Here is a 17,070-nt window from a genome sequence, read left to right as displayed (position 1 = left end):
GGCAGCCAGCTGTGAGACATATTCCACTCCTGCCTGGTCACCGGCTTGATGTAGGTTGAGGAGATTGGAAGCATTGGCTGAGCTGGTGGCTGATGGCTCTGAGCTCCTGTGACACATCCTTGATCTGGAAGTCACTGACATGGTGCCCATTCTCCCCCACATCCTTGTCAGCTAATCCTACCGTCTCCTTCCATAGGTTTTCAGGAGTGGAGAAAAGCATTAACATTTGGGGCCACCAACCTCCAGCATCCTCCTCCTCCTCCTCTTCTGGAGACTTTCAACAAATATCAGCAGTCTAACTGTGCTCTCCAATAGTGGAGCCACTAACCACATGGGGCAATTTAAATTTTTTATACACCTGTTGGGATACGATTCACATATTGTGTGTGGGGGGGTATATTTTTTAGGTTTTTCTATATACAATATCTTCTCCTCTGCAAAACAAATAGTTTTACCTCTTCCCTTCCAATCTGGGTTTCTTTTATTCCTTTTTCTTGCCTAATTGCTCTCATTAGAACCTCTAGTACCTGTGATTAACATATGAGATGAGGGAAGACATCATTGTCTTGTCCTTGGTCTTAGGGGGAAATTTTCAGTCTTTCACCATTGAATATGGTGTTAGCCGTGGGTTTTTCATCGATGCTATTTATAGGTTGAGAAAGTTTTTTCTATTTCTAATTTGTTGAGTGCTTTCTTTTTTAGGCATGAAGGGCATTGTATTTTGTCAAATTCTTTTCTATATATATGGTCGAGATTACGTGGTATTGGCCCTTATTCTATTAATATGGTGTATTACATAATCAAGTTTTCAGATATTAAGCCACCCCTCCAACTAGAGGTGAGAGATTCAGACGTTCTCAAGTCTGTCCTGGGCATGCCACATCGCTGAGCCCTTGTGGCCTTCTAGATGCCCATAAATACACTGGAGCTTTTCAAAGCACCCTGTGGACATCTCATTCCCCCAATTTTTCTTCTAAGATTTTGGCTCACCTCTTGCCTGCCTCGGCTGGTATCACTCCCTCAGGCAACTACAATAGAAAACAATTAGCACTGATTGTTTTTAGCAAGTGCCTTGGGGACGGACTTTCCTCCCTGGGCAAGCTCTGAGTCAAGTAACGACAAGCCCTGAACATGGGGCTTTTTCGGGGAGCTGCCAGGCAGGTCAGCTAGTGAGAGTTCAATGGGGATGGGTCTTTTCAGAGCTCCAAACCCATTATGGCTGCTGGGCTGCTGGATGTCTCAGCTACCATGGTTCTGAGACTGATGGCTTTCAAAGTTATGGAGGATATTGTGAGAGCAAGATGGGAATAGTGAAAGTTGTAGTGCCACAAAGTTTGCTCCCTTTATCAAGATTCCACCGTGTGTCTTCACTAAACTCTCCTCAGATTCTTACAAGACTTTGATTCATTTCTAGACTTCTAAAAATATGATTTTGACCTTTTTTACCAGTGTTCTCATTTTTTTATGCATTTGCAGAAGTCCTTACTCCAAAGTTTCAAAAATGTTTTCCCTGTAGTTATTTATTTATAAATTATTTACTTGAAATTAAATTACATGAGAAATTCAGTTCCCCACTCACACACACTAGCCACATTTTAAGTGCTCGATAACAACATGGGGCTAATAATGAGTGTATTCGCTAGTGCAGACAAATGTTTACATTATTGAAAAAGTTCTCTTGGACAGGACCCAGAAGCAGGGAATCTAGAATCAGGGTAGAATTCCAGACACCTTTGTTCATCCCTTGTGCCCTTCCAGGTCTGTACCCCACAGTAACCACACTGGAGTGGACTCCCTGTGTACCTTGCCGCCTTGGTACAGAGACTGGACAGGGTTGTCATCTATGAGGAATTCCTGCGGCTGACCCAGAATGGTACTCAGCTGCAGAACTTGACCCTGGTCAGGAAGAGTATCCTTGGGGATGGTAAGGCTCCCTGGTCATTTGGAAAGGAAGTGAGGCCTTTCTGGGGACTCTGGATGCCTGGGACTGAGAGAGCATTGAACTTTCTCAGGCTGGCGGGAGGTGGTATAGTCCTCCGGTCTTTACCCACCATTGAGAGAGAGAAAAAGACACCAGTGTAGTATAGGAGGCCCTCACCTTCTCCTAAACAGCTCTGTGACCTCAAATTAGTCACCTCCCTTCTCTGGACGTTTGTTTCCTTATCTCTGCACTGAGAGCCACTGGGCCAGATGGTCAGTGAGGGCCTCCAGCTGTGTGTGAAGCAGACTTACAGGTTTGGGGGTGGATGTGGTTCCTGATCCACAGGCTATAGTTTGCCAAGTCCCACTCTAGATGATCACCAATGCGCTAGAACTTTCTGCAGTGGTGGAATGTTCTATCTGTGCTGTCCAGTGCATAGCTGCATGTGGCTGTTGAGTACTCGAAGGATGGTATTTTGACTGGTCTTTATTGTTACTGATTTTTAATGTTACTGAGGTACTAGAATTTTTATTTTATTTAACTAAAATTAATTTTAATTCAAAAAGAGACTTGTTGGTGCTCCATATCAGACAGCACACTTCTAAGTGTTTGTCTGGATAGAGGTACAAGTAGGGGGACTTGCACCTCTCCCCCCATGCCCACTGGGTCCTGTGTGTCCTCCCCTCCTGGAATTTATGTTGTAGCTGGGAATAACAAGAATAGAGAATTGAAACTTATCAATTATTTGATGTGAACAAACTCATACTTGGAGGTGGTAATCAGAGAAGACTTCCTGCAGGATATTACATTGTAGCTTAATCCTAGAAAATGAATATTAAGCAAATAGATAAAGGAGAAGGGGATGATGTGTTTCCAGGCATGGAAGAACAGTTTTGAGTGGGATTTTACAAATTTAGAGAGATCCCATAGGCTTGCCAACTGTGATGACCCATTCCCCCCCCCGACCGTCATAAGAAAGCCCAGCCCAAATTCAGTCCTCTGTGCCCAGAGGTATGAATTTGGTTTAATTTATTACACTTTTGTTCTGTGATAATGGTCTTGGATTTTGTAGCAAAGTGTGCTCACTTTTTAGAGATGGAAACTAAAATGGGGTGAAACATCATGATGTCTACTTGACTTTAATATTTCATTGCAAACATGGGATGAATCAAGGGTGGCAAGTGTTAATAATTTATACATTGATGAAATATTGTTTTAATTGGATGGAATATACATTGTTAAATCTAGATGATGGATGTTTATGAGACTGTTCCCTTTATTTTTCTGTGGCTAAAAAGTTTTATTAAAAAGAGTGAAACACACACACATGCATTCTCCATTTCATTCACTTCCAGAATATTCTCCCAATAGAGATGACACCTTGACTGAGAAGCCTGGTAAACCTGCAGGAAACCCCAGCCCATGGTAGGGGACGAGTATCTTGATGCTGTGTCTCATCGAAGAGACCATGCGCACAGTGTCTTGGATGATGAAGAATGTTGGCCAACCCTTGTCAAGGAGGGTTGAGGCACAGTGGGGTCACCAGGAGCCCTGGGGCGATGACAGGACGTGGCTCACCCCACCATTTGTCTCCCCAGACCTCCCGTTCTGGGCCCTCATCCTCATCTGCTTGGCAGGACTCCTCGTGCTCATCACAGGCCTGATCTGCTGTCTCCTGGTAAGCCATGACGTGTTGCTAGTCTTCTTACTATTGCATTGTAAGAGCTCTTTATATATTATAAATACACATCCTTTTCTAGGGATATGTTTTGCAGATGTTTTCTCCCAGTCTGTGCGTGGCTTGTCTTCTCCTTCACAACATGAGTCATTGGGGAAATGTAAGTGACAGTCATCATGAGATTCCACCACACTTGAGAATGGCTAAAATTAAAAAAACTGACTATAGCAAGTGTTGTTGAAGATGTCAAGTCACTGAAACTCTCATCAGTGCTGGTGAAAAATAGCTTGGATGAGTCTTTAATAGTTACATATGCCTTCCCAGCCATTCCTTTCCTAAGAATCCATCTAAGGGAAATAAACACATATGTCTATACACAGACTTGTACACACATGTTGATAACAACCTATTTATAGTAGACAAAAACGGAAAACAACCCAAATGTACATCTACTAGTGAACGGATACACAAAGTGTGGTGTATCCCCAGAGTGGAATACTATTCAACCATAAAAAGTAATGAATTATTTTTTTTTAATTATTTTATTGAAATTATATAGGGTTTTAACATTGTGTAATTTCGGGTGTTCATTATTATCTGTGAATTTCTGTATAGACGGCATCGTGCTTACCACCAGTAGTCTGACTTTTATCCATACCATGCACATGTGCCCCTTTAACTCTTTCACTCAACCCCCAGCCCCCTTCCCCTCTGGTAAGCACTAATCTGTTCTCTTTATCCCTGTGTATGTTTATCTTCTACATATGAGTGAAATCATGCATATTTCTTTGTCTGGCTTATTTCATTTAACATCATACCCTTAAGGTCCATCCAGGTTGTTGCAAACAAGATGATCTTGTCTTTTTTTTCTGGCTGAGTATTATTCCATTGTATATAATACGTACCACATGTTCTTTATCCATTCATCTGTAGCAGGGCACTTGGGGTGCTTCCATGTCTTGGTTATTGCGAATAATGCCGCAGTGAACACAGGGGTGCGTAAATCTCTTTGAATTGTTGATTTCAATTTCTTTGGATAAATACCCAGTAGTGGGATAGCTGGAAGGTACGGTATTTCTATTTTTAATTTTTTGAGAAATCTCCATACTGTTTTCCCTAGTGGCTGCACCAGTTTGCATTCCCACCAGCAGTGTGTGAGGGTGCTCTTTTCTCCTTATCCTCTCCAACATTTGTTATTTTTTGTCTTGGGAGTTATAGCCATTCTGACAGGTGTAAGGTGATCTCTCATTGTAGATTTGATTTGAATATCCCTAATAATTAGTGATGTTATACATCTTTTCATGTGCCTGTTGGGCTTCTGTATATCTTCTTTGGAAAAATGTCTGTTCATATCCTCTGCCTATTTTTAGATTGGATTAACCTTTTTTGTTGTTGTTGGGTGTATGAGTTGTTTATATATTTTGGAGATTAACCCCTTGTCAGATATATGATTTGCAAATATTTTCTCCCAGTTGGTGGGTTGTCTTTTAGTTTTTTTTTTTTTTTGAGGAAGATCAGCCGTGAGCTAACATCTGTGCTAATCCTCCTCTTTTTTTCTGAGGAAGCCTGGCTCTGAGCTAACATCTATTGCTAATCTTCCTCCTTTTTTTTTCCCCCAAAGTCCCAGTTGATAGTTGTATGTCATAGTTGCAAATCCTTCTAGTTGCTGTATGTGGGACGCGGCCTCAGCATGGCTGGACAAGCGGTGTGTCTGTGCGCGTCTGGGATCCGAACCTGGGCTGCCAGTAGCTGAGCTCGCGCACTTAACCACTAAGCCACAGGGCTGGCCCTGTCTTTTCGTTTTGTTTATCGTTTCCTTTGCCTTGCAGAAGGCTTTTAGTCTCATGTAGTCCCATTTGTATATTTTTTCTTTTCTTTCCATTGCCTGAGTAGACATGTTATTGGGAAGGGTGCAGCTAAGACCGATGTCAAAGACTGTACTGCATATATTTTCTTCTAGGAGTTTTATGATTTCAAGTGTTAGATTCAAGTCTTTTATCCATTTTGAGTTAATTTTTGTGTATGGTGGAAGATAATGATCTACTTTCATTCATTTGCATGTGGCTGTCCAGTTTTCCCAACAGCATTTATTGAAGAGACTTTCCTTTCTCCATTGTATGATCTTGGCTCCTTTGTCAGAGGTTAACTGACCACAGATGTGTGGTTTTTTTTCTGGGCTTTCAGTTCTGCTCCATTGATCTATGAGTCTGTTTTTGTGCCAGTACCATGCCATTTTGATCACTATAGCTATGTAATATATTTTCAAAATAGGATTGTGATGCCTCCAGCTTTGTTCTTTCTTCTCAGGATTTCTTTGGCTATTTGAGGTCTTTTGTTATTCCATATATATTTTAGGACTCTGTGTTCTATTTCTATGAAGAATGTCATTGGGATTCTGATTGGGATTGCTTTGAATCTGTAGATTACTTTAGGTAATATGGACATTTTAACTGTGTTTATTCTTCCAAGCCATGTGCATGGAATATCTTCCCATTACTTCAAGTCATCATTGATTTCTTTCATTAATGTTTTACAGTTTTCATTGTATAGGTCTTTAACCTCTTTGGTTAAATTTATCCCTAGACATTTTTTTCTTTTTGTTGCAATTGTAAATGGGATTGTATTCTTGAGTTCTCTTTCTGTTAGTTCATTGTTAGGGTATAGAAATGCAACTGCTTTTTGTAAGTTGATTTTGTACGCTGCAACTTTGCTGTAGTTGTTGATTATTTCTAATAGTTTTCTGATGGATTCTTTAGGGTTTTCTATATTTACAATCATGTCATCTGCAAACAGCAAGAGTTTCATTTCTTCCTTTCCAATTTGGATTCCTTTTATTTCTTTTTCCAGCCTAATTGCTCTGGCCAAAACCTCCAGTACTATGTTGAATGCGAGTGGCGAGAGTGGGCACCATTGTCTTCTTCCTGTTCTCAGAGGAATGGCTTTAAGTTTTTCTCCAGTAAGTATGATGTTGGCTGTGGGTTTGTGATATATGGCCTTTATTGTGTTGAGGTACTTTCCTTCTATACCCATTTTATTGAGAGTTTTTATCCTAAATGGATGTTGGACCTTGTCAAATCCTTTCTTTGCATCTGTGGAGAGGATCATGTGATTTTTATTCCTCATTTTGTTAATATGGTGTATCACATTGATTGATTTGCGGATGTTGAACCACCCCTGCATCCCTGGTATAAATTCCACTTGATCATGGTATATGATCCTTTTAATATGTTGCTGTGTTCGATTTGCTGATATTTAGTTGAGGATTTTTGCATCTGTGTTCATTAGCGATATTGACCTGTAATATTCCTTCTTTGTGCTGTCCTAGCCTGCTTTTGCTGTCAGGGTGATGTTGGCCTCATAGAATGAATTAGGAAGTGTTACATCTTCTTCAATTGTTTGGAATATTTTGAGAAGCATAGGTATTAAATCTTGTTTGAATATTTGGTAGAATTCTCCAGAGAAGCCATTTGGTCCTGGACTTTTGTTTTTTGGGAGGTTTTTGATGACCATTTCGATCTCTTTACTTGTGATTTGTCTGTTCATTTTCTCTGTTTCTTCTTGAATCACTTTGGGAGGTGGTATGAGTCTAATAATTTATCTATTTCTTTTAGGTTATCCAATTTGGTGGCATGCAAGTTGTTCAGTGTATTCTGTTATTGTCCTTTTGATTTCTGTGGTATCTGTTGTAATTTCTCCTCTTTCATTTCTAATTTTATGTCTTTGAGGCTTCTCTCTTTTTTTCTTAGTGAGTCTGGCTAAGGGTCTGTCAGTTTTGTTTCAATCTTCACAAAGAACCAACTCTTTGTTTCATTGATCCTTTCTACTGTTTTTTTAGTCTCTATTTCATTTATTTCTGCTCTAATTTTTATTATTTCCCTCATTCTGCTGACTTTGGGCTTCATTTGTTCTTCATTTTCTGGTTCTATTAGGTGTAGTTTAAGGTTACTTATTTGGCATTTTTCTTGTTTGCTGAGGTGCGCTTGTATTGCTATGAATTTCCATCTTAGAACTGCTTTTGCTGCATCCCATAAGAGTTGTTTTGTTGTCTTTTCATTTTCATTTGTCTTCAGGTATTTTTTGATTTCTCCTTTGGTTTGTTCATTGATCCAATGGTTCTTCAGTCGTGTGTTCTTTAGTCTCCACATATTTGTAACTTCCCCATCTTTTGTCTTGTAGTTGATTTCTAGTGTCATAGCATTGTGCTCAGAAAATAAGCTTGATATGATTTCAATCTTAAATGTATTCAGGCTTGCCTTGTTTCACAACAATGGTATATCTTTGAGAAGGTTCCATGTGCACTTAAGAAGAATATGTATTCCGCTTTTTTGGGATGATATGCTCTCTCTATATCGATTAAGTTCATCTGATCACTTGTTTCATTTAATTCCACTATTGACTTGTTGCCTTTCTCTGCATGATCTATCCCTGGATGTAAGTGGGGTGTTCAGCTCCCCTGCTATTATTGTGTTGCTGTTAATTTCTCCCTTTAAGTCTATTGATAGTTGCTTTATATTCTTTTGTGCTGCTGTGTTAGGTGCATATATCTTTATAAGTGTTATGTCCTCTTGGTGGAAAGTCCCCTTTATCATTATATACTGCCCCTCTTTGTCCCTCATAGTCTTTTTTATCTTGAAGTCTGCTTTGTCTGATATAAGTATAGAAACACCTACTTTCTTTTATTTGCCATTTTCTTGCAGTATTGTCTCCCATCCATTCATTCTGAGCCTGTTTGTTTTTTGTGCTCAGATGTGTTTCCTGGAGGCAGCGTATTGTTGGGTCTTGTTTTCTAATCTACCCCACCACTCTGTGTCTGTTGATTGGGGAATTCAATCGATTTACATTTAGAGTGATTATTGATACATGAGGGCTTAATCCCACCTAATCTATATTTCCATTGTTTCTCTTCCTTTGTGTTTCTGACTACCATTTCATTTTGGGGGTTTTCTGTGGAGGTTTTCTCTTTTTTTATAATCTATGGCTCTGCTCTGATTTTTTCCTTGCTGGTTACTGTGAGGTTTGTATGAAGATCTCATAGATGACATAGTCCATCTTCTGAGAGCCTCTTATCTCCATTAGGCTAAGCAGCTTCCATCCCTTTCCTCTTCTCCTTCTGAGTTATTGTTGTCACAAGTTATTCATTTTTGTGTTGTGCATTTGTGACTAAGCTGAAGTGTTCATAGTTACTTCTGATGCTTTCCTTCCCTTCTTCTTTTAAGTTATAATTAAGTATTTGCTACCCTGTTGTGAAGCAGAGCTGTAGCTTTCTGATTTTGTCTGTCTATTTATCTCTTTGCTCAAAGCTTTGTAGACATTTGCCTTCTTTTTGTTTCAGGTATGAGGGCGTTCTTGATCATTGCTTGTATGGGAGATCTAGTGGCGATGAACTCCCTCAACCTTTGTTTATCTGGGAAAACTTTTATTTCTCCATTGTATCATAAGGATCATTTCACTGGATAGAGTATTCTTGGCTGAAAGTTTTTGTCTCTCAGTATTTTTAATATATCATTCCATTCTTTCCTTGCCTGTAAAGTTTCTGCCAAGAAATATGCTGAAAGCCTGATAGGTGTTTCTTTGTAGGTTATTTTCTTCTGTCTTGCTTCCCATAATATTTTTTCTTTATCATTGGCTTTTGCCAATTTTACTATAATATGCCTTGGAGAAGGTCTTTTAACATTGATGTAATTAGGCGTTCTGTTGGCTTCATGTATTTGTAAGTCTGGTTCTTCCCCAGGTTTAGAAAGTTCTCAGCTATTATTTCTTTGAACAAGCTCTCTGCTCCTTTCTCCCTCTTTTCTCCTTCTAGGATACGTATAATTCTTAGGTTGCTTTTATAACTGAGTCATATATTTCTCTAAGAATTCCTTCATTTTTTAAAAATCTGAGTCCTCTCTCCTCATTCACTGGAAACATTTCGATATTTCTATCCTCTAAATCACTAATTCTTTCATCTATAATATCAGCTCTTTTTTTTAAGGATTCTAGATTCTTTTTTATCTTTTTAATTATGTTCTTCATATCCAGAATTTCTGCTTATCTTTTTTTTAAATAGTTTCAGTCTCTTTGACGAAGTATTCCTTTTCCTCATTAATTTTATTCCTGAGTTTATTGAATTGTCTGAACATTCTTGTAACTTGGTGTGTTTCTTTAATGACAGTTATTTTGAATTCTCTGTCATTTAGATTGTAAATTTCTGTGACTTCAAGGTTCGTTTCTTGAGATTTGTCATTTCCTCCTGTTCTGAATTGTTAGTGTAGTTTCTTATGGTGTTTGATGAACTAATCTTTTGCCTGCGTATTTGTGGTAGTATCAGGTCGCAGATTCCACCTGCTACCGCTATGGGGGAAGCATGAGCTGTGTCTCTGATCCCACTCCATATGCTGGAAGTTGCGTGGCTACAGTGGGTGTTCCCATCTGCTGGGAAAGCATTCACACTGGGCTCAGAGCTGCCACCACACGGAGGCACCTACCCACTTGTGAGACCGCAGCACTACTATGGGTATTTGTGCCATCTGGGAAAGCATTTGCATGTGCGCATATATCTGCTGCTGCCTTTTCTTATGCTCATGCCAGTCTCTGTACTTGGTATGTGGGACTTCTTCATGGGTTCTGAGCATTGGCCAATCATTCGGACTGCAGCGGCACGGTGTGCTTTCCAACCATCCAGGAAAGCATTCATTTGCGGGTCCAGGGCTGCTGCCAACACCTCACAGAGTTGCACCAAGGTGCATTCCTACATTTGGGGGTGCAGCAGTACTATTGGCTCTCACTCCAACCTGGGAAGCACTCGGGTGTGTGCACAGTGCTGCCAGGGAAGGGTTGGGGGTAGGAATGAATTCATAGTACATGCAATGACAAGCATAAATCTCAAAATAATTATGCTGAGTGAAAGAAGTCAGTAAAAAATGAGTACATAATATATGATCCCATTTATGAAAATCCTTCGGAAATACAGGAAAATCTATAGGGACATATACCGGATCACTGGTTGCCTGGGAATGAGAATGTGTTTGCAAACGGTAGGGAAGGAGGAATTAAAATGAGCATGAGGAAATATGGGGAGGATGGGCATTCCTTTTCTTGATTGTGGTGTTGGTTGAATAAGTTATAATCAAAATGTATCAAATTGTTCACTTCAAATGTATGCAGTTTACTGTATATCGTTAATACCTCAATTAAGCTAGAACATATAGGAGAAAGAGGGAGAGAGAGCCGAAAGTGGTAAAGAAAAGAAAAAGAAAAACTGAGGGTGAAAATTAAGTGGACAAAAGCAAGAGAGAGACACAGGAGGCATCGGGTCTCTGTGGCTTTGGCATCTCCTTCCCCTGGAGTCTCCCATACTGGGCAGCTGACTGGACCATTATGATGCGCTCTCCTCACCTCACAAGTCACTGTCTGCCAGCGGAAGAAGGAGGGCGACTATGAGATCCAGAGACGACGCCTGGGCTATTACCTGCCTCATGGCGAACTACGGAAGCTGCGATGACTAGATCTGACTAGATCTGAGGTCCCCTTTTCCCAGCTGGAGTCCAGAGGAGCTTGGCTGGAACAGAACGAAACCACATTAGATGGACTCAGGCTCCAAGCTTTTCTACACTTGGCCCCTGACTGGCTCACAGGGGACTAAGCTGAAAAGTTTCACGTTCCTTAAGTCCTGAAAGTGACTGCAACTTCTGTCCTGTGGTGTCACACCAGTTCATCCCTCAGGGACACCAGAATTGGTGAAACCAGCACAGACATTTCCATCATGTAAAATCGTATCCCCACTTCAGTGCAAGGTTTCCCTTCTTAGGAAATTTTGGAACATCCCTCCCCTTGACTCTGTGCAGCCATCACACCCCTCTCGGTTCCTCCATATTCCTCCCCCACTGAAGGCCTGGCAGTCTCAGGTTCCCCTTTTCTGCTTCATTCTCTGAAGCTCAGATTCACCAGGACTTCCAGATCAATCTCCCTCAATGGCTCCTCTCCTCACTCATGGGTCCTCCATGACGGGAAACAGGCTAAGATGGGAAGAGTGGGTCAGACATGACTCTGCAGTCACCTTGGGCCTTGGGAGCTGTAATGACTAGGTGTCTGGGAAGCCTGGATCCCAGAGTAACACCAAGGCTCTGGGAAGAGAGTATCTGCTCTGGATGTAAAAGTGAATAAAACTCGAGGGGAGAAATCTGAGGGAAAAGAAAGAGTCTTTTTTCATCTTTCTCTGTACAGAGTCCAACTAGCCTCACAGCAGAGGCTCCCCAACAAGCAGCCCAGAGCATCCCAGGCATGAGGCAGGCTGCACTGTTTTGCAGTGGGTCTGTGGGTACAGATTATATTATCTGTACACACTGTGCAGACGACCACAACTGAAGATACCCAAGGGTTGAGAATTAAAGTCACAATCATGCCACTCTCTCAGACTTTTTGTGTGTGAGCTTCACATTCTCAATCTTAAGCAGTGATTCTCTGAGAATGCACACTCTGAGGACTATAATGATTAATAATATTAGTATATTATTATTATTACATTGCATATATTATACACTATACACTGTACATTCTAATTATAAATTAATGTATAATTATTATACATTAATATATTATTATATATTACATTATTATGATATCATTATAATGGTTAATAATCGTTATCATTATTGACTATTTAATTTCTCCTAAGCAACATGACTGGCAAGCTCTGCGTGTATTATCCCAGTTACAGTCACAATATTTAGCGTTTTATTCCCATTTTAAGGTAAAGATGTGGAGGCTCAGAAATATTCAATAACTTGACAAAGAAGGAAAAAATTACTACAAAGCTAAATGAAACACCTATTCACACTATGTTTCAAAGAAAGAAAGACGTTATCTGACTTACAAACAGACTCAAAGTTGTCCTCCCACAGGCCTGCAGTGAAAGAACCAGTAAAGAATGTACATCAGGATGAAGAAATGTGAACCCAGGAAAACATAACAGGAGTCACAGGGAAAGGAAAAAATCGTCTGTCTAATTTAGTATTAGTTTTAAAACAAGACATTAAAAACACATTCGAACCAAAATTCCAGATGATTACCACATGGAAGAATAGAGGAGAGAAGATTTAGCTAAAAAATAGCTCATTTTTTAGGGAAGATATAAATACTAAGATACTCTATTATTGTTTAACACATTGCTCTCAGAAACTGATAAATCTGTGGGACAAAAGTAAGTAATGATAAAGAGGATTTGAAGAGTGCAACATACTCGATCAGACAAATAGACAAATCCCAACACACTGGCTTATTGTGAGACTTGTGATGCTGAAAACAGTTGTTCTCCTGACAGCATGATACCGCAATGGCATATCAATTTTCATGAATCAAATTTCCAACGCATATAAATCTAAAAAAAGGGAAAATCCAGTATTTCATTGTATGCAACTAATGATTCAACATGCAACAAATACCAGAAAAATAGAGACCCAGAAGTAGGTGTCTTTTTTGAGAAGACAGATATAACAGCTCTTTAGTGAAATGTTATGTTGGAATCTATTGCAATATTACACAAAAAGGGCAATCCATTTGGACTAGGTATGTTTTCTCTGTGACTGTGAAGGCAAAACTCTAAAGAATCCCCTGACTGTGATAACTCTCTGTTGATCTTAAAATACAAATACATAACACTCAGTAAAGTAAAGGAAGGAAAGATCTCCTTTCTCTCCTCACCTGAAACTCAATCTCCCACCTCAGAAGCATCACTGTCCGTATCTTCTCTGTCATGCAAAGGAATAAAAGAAAAGAAAAGTATTGGTATATATTAAAGTATCAAGAGCTCAAAGCAAGAAAACCTAATGACCCCTGCAGAGGCATTGATGTAGTGTGAGCTCCATGTCATCTGCCCCGTCTTGTCTTTTATCACCGTGTTTGTCGGGACGTCTTTCTTGGCCCCTCACTCTCCCTGCCTCACTAGCGAGTCTGTCTGAATCAGTGCTACAGCCAGTCTCTCTCTTGCCGTCTTCACTTTCTCTTCCTGTTTCCTGATATCCTCCTCAGTCACCAGAAGTTGTTTGCAAAGGAGCTGTGGGAGGTACAGACAAGCTCCTGGGATCGTCTCTGCTGAATCTGAAGACCAGGCAGGGGTGGGCGTGGTACTGGAGTTCAGACCACCTGTGAGCACACACGGCAGGGATGCACCTGTGCATCTAGGTGCAAGATTCAGCAGGGTTTTGGCAAGATCCAAAGGACTTAACGGTTCACCTGCACTCTGCAGGCCTGGAGACCTTGCAGTATCTTCTGCCAGCAGAGTTGTTGGGGCTGCTTCAACGTTTCCTCCCATCGATGGCATCTGACCTCATTGCCAGGATAGCATGTGATTCTAGTTACTGGCCTCTTGAATATGTAACTGGACATCCTCAAAGGGATGGAGATGCTCAAACCAGGCTTTGGGTTGGATTGGTTTCCACAATCATGTCGCTTCCTCTGTGATGATTTGACCATCATACTTCTTTTCCTCTTACCCTATAAAAATAAATTGTGAATGTGGATCAGAGTGATAAATGAAGCCTGCCTTCCCAGGACAATTATTTCAGATGCCTTGTACTTCTACCCTCCCTCTCTCCCTGTGGGGATTAATCTGACCTGTGTCCTGGGACGTCATCAAAGAGATTTGGGTCAAGAACAGAAAGCTCGAGGTCAAAACTCAGGACTACGGCAGGTCATTTCTTCTCTCCCATGTTGTTAGACACTTATGAGTATGACTTTATTCTCTTTTTGTCCTTGTCACTCTCAACAACAAAATCCCTGGTGCTCCCTGTCAGGACCCACGTTCCCCAGTCTTTTTCTAAATCCCAAATCATACTATTCTTCTGCACTATATGACTATTCATTTGATTAACCCATTGACCAGTTGGTGTTCATAGCTCCATTAGAGCTTAAATCAATAGTGAAATTATCATCCACCCCACTCCTAGTGACTCTTATTTGACGACTGTGAACATTAAATCTCAGTACAGAGAATGTATGTCTGAAAAAACTCAACTTACAAATGGAGAATATGCTGTAAGTGGGAAGTACACACTGGATTTATGAAACCCAGGAAAAAAAGGTAAACTCTCTCATTATTAAGTTTTGTAAAGACTGCACCCACATTGATGATATCTTGGTTATAGTGGGTTAAAGTATACTATTAAAATTAGTTTCACCTGTTTGCTTTCATTTTTTAAAATGTGGCTACTAAGAAAAAAGTTAAATTCTATTATATAGAGTGCTTAATGTTACTATAGGACAGTGCCGATAAAGCCGTCAGTGAAAATAAATTCCAGAGAAAGTGGTTAGGGAATTTTTTTCCCTAGAAAAGGAGTCTACACTGGCCCACACTGCAAGATGCAGCAAAAACTGTCATACACACACACACACACACACACACACACACACACTAACAGAATGAAACAAACCTCTTCCCAGAGTCACCACTTCTCACATGGTATGAGGTTGCACTCCACTTAGTCCTAAGTGGACTAATCTCAAGAAAGAAGGCAGAAGTCAAGGTAATTTACCAGTTAGGAAGATCTAAAACCAGAGACTAAAGCTCAAGACATGCGGTGAATTTCCTATCGTGGCTTCTGTTATTAATTCAATACGTTAGGGAGACTTTTCCAAGGAGGGTTTTTTTAAAACTCACTTTTTCTTTACTATGCAAAAATAGACAGGCTATGTAAAGAATAATTACCCTAGCCAATCAATGAGAAGGAGATGATAGAACACGAATACCCTTATTATATGTCACTACTGGATTAGAGAGTCAGGGAACAGCTGACATTGGGTTAATTTGGCCTTAATTAGGCTGATTCTGATTTCCTGGCCGTCATATTGATTGTATTATGCTAGAACCTACGAAACTTCCCAGCCCCCCTACTATTTAACCACAAAGGCCCACCAACCAGACCAGTCCTTGCTGACACATCCCCTGCCTCCATCCCTTCTGACAACACCTGGAGGATTTTCCCCAAATCCCACTCTGTCCTTGTGCTCTTCTACCTGACCCAGGGCCAGGGAATCATTTTCTCCAAGGCTCAGGCTCTGCGTGTGCCCAGCTCTGGGGATGGCACTTCTCCCTTGAGTGAAGACAAGGATCAGAGCACAGACCCTGTGAGTTGCAGCAATTGGACAAAGACTGGGGTTTGCTGACAGAAAAGAACCTTTAGTGGGCAAGGTTACCAGGGTCCAAGAAGCCCCAGTGATTCCTCCAGGGAATGTGATGCAGGACAGAGCAGGAATGTCTGCCTGTGGTTCGGCTTGGGAATGCCTGTAGGGTGACATAGGTGACATTGGTAATGCATTCGCCAATGTTGTTCACTCATTTATTCATCGTATGTCATGGAGTGCATTCTACATACATCCAGGTAACAGTCTCACCCTCTGGGGCTCACAGGCAGTGTCAGAAGAATTTCTAAATTTTATTTCTAATATATAGGTACAGCACTGGCAATACACTAGGTGTTCCAAGCATTTTTCAAACATTAACTCCTTTAATACTCTCCATAAACCTACAAAGTAGGTATGCTGATCATTATTGCCAACTGAGTGATGAAGAAACTGAGGCACCAATCAGGTAAATAACTCAGTCAATACAAATATCTGGTAAGGGATTGAGCTGGAATTTGGACATGAGGAGTTAGCTCCATAGTCTGTGCTCTTAACCACGACATTTACTCTCTAAAGACTTCACATCGTGAAAAAATTTGATAAGTTATTCATTTTCTTGGTGCACTGAGTAGCCACACTATTTTATCTGTGTCTGAAAAATAGAATACGTGTGTAGAAACTACTGCACATACACACTCAAATTACATCTACCAATGTCCCCAGTCCCTGAAAATTAATACAGAGAACATTTCAGAATGTTTCTTGCCCAGGTTGGGAGGACTTTGAGGAAATCTCAGTGTTACTGTAAGAAGCTGAGGACAGGCTGGGACTGGATCTCAGGGGAAAGGTGTACTCAGGAGTCACCATGGAATAACAACATTGATGGGAGGATCTCAGCAGTGACTGAATTCAGGATCTGGTGGTGTTTTAACCTGGTGCTTATCTTCTGGCTGTGGGTTTATGGTGATGCAGCACAGGGAGAGGGGATGGTTCACTGTGTTCTTGGTGAAACTAGACCTGTGAAAGAGAGGGAATGACGGTTTCCTTAAACAATGGACTCGTGGTGGGAAAAATTCAGCCTGGAAGAGACAGTCGTGTTCCTGGTATAACCAGAAGGAGTTGCCTCTGCATCAGCCAAAGCAGACAGCCCTTCCCCGTGCACTCATTTTATCTCAATGGGAGGAAGGAGGAGGAAATCATGTAATGCTCTTCTGGATGTGAGATCTGCGATGGTAGCGACTGTGCTAGGAGGTTCTGAAAGGCCTCTCTGAGGCATTTCAGATCTTTGCTGTGACCAGAATGACAAGTGTAAGCACCCCTGCCTATGTCTGGGAACAGTTAGTGTGTCAAGGAGAAGGCTCCTTGGTGCAGA

Source organism: Diceros bicornis (genome assembly GCF_020826845.1).
Source record: "Diceros bicornis minor isolate mBicDic1 chromosome 24 unlocalized genomic scaffold, mDicBic1.mat.cur SUPER_24_unloc_1, whole genome shotgun sequence".
Classification (NCBI taxonomy): Eukaryota; Metazoa; Chordata; class Mammalia; order Perissodactyla; family Rhinocerotidae; genus Diceros; species Diceros bicornis.
This window is presented reverse-complemented; position numbering follows the sequence as displayed.